The 779-nt window shown below is 58.0% G+C and overlaps 1 protein-coding gene across 1 annotated transcript in view; it reads left to right on the forward strand.

Annotated features, from left to right (window-relative positions):
* Positions 1-779, forward strand: part of LOC102763331 (tubulin polyglutamylase TTLL13P) — a 21,391-nt gene that overhangs the window by 20,063 nt on the left and 549 nt on the right. The gene's annotated exons all lie outside the window — the stretch shown is intronic.

Genomic DNA, 779 nt, shown 5'->3' on the forward strand with positions numbered 1-779 from the left:
CGTTCGCAGCGGCCCTTGCTTCTTCCCTCCTCAGAGGCGCAGGGGCAGGTGTTCAGCTCCTTCGGGGCCACGGGTCCCTTCCCCAGTGACGTATTTCGTCGCCCGCGTAGCGAGTTCGCCCGGCCCGGGGGCCGCTGTCGTAGGTGTTAGATTTCCGGGGCAGCGAACAAAGAGACGAGGGCTGGGCGCGCCCTGATGTAGCCCGAGACGCCGCAGCCACCCATGTTGCTCCCACGCACGGCTTCTGCCATTGGTTCTCTCCCCCAGCGCCCTGAAACGACAGAAAAAGGCCATCCTGTTCCAGAAAATTCGGAGGCAAATGGAGCCGCGAGGGGCCCCGCCCCGGACCCTGACCAGGGAAGCCATGGAGCAGATCCGGTGAGATTCCTGGAGTGAAGGGTACTGGGGCCCACGATACTGTTTTTGTATTTCATTTTTATTTTATCTTTATTATTTTTTAAAATATATTTTATTGATTTTTTTTACGGAGAGGAAGGGAGAGGGATAGAGAGCCAGAAACATCAATCAGCCGGAAACATCGATCAGCTGCTTCCTGCTGCACGAAAGGGTCGCGGCTTTAGGAAGGTTGAGAACCGCTGAGCTAGAGCCTGGTGATGGAAGTGGCAGACACACAGCCCCCGCACTCACCTCAGGGGGAAATGGACACGTAAACACAGCAGGGACAGTGCAGCGGGGTACAGACGCGGGAGGGAAGCCTCGGGGGGGCGGGTGCCGGCCATGCCTCCGTGTTGGTGGTACTTGGGCAACAGAGTTGGGAA

The sequence above is a fragment of the Myotis davidii genome, unplaced genomic scaffold, assembly GCF_000327345.1.
Source record: "Myotis davidii unplaced genomic scaffold, ASM32734v1 scaffold324, whole genome shotgun sequence".
NCBI classification, from domain to species: Eukaryota; Metazoa; Chordata; class Mammalia; order Chiroptera; family Vespertilionidae; genus Myotis; species Myotis davidii.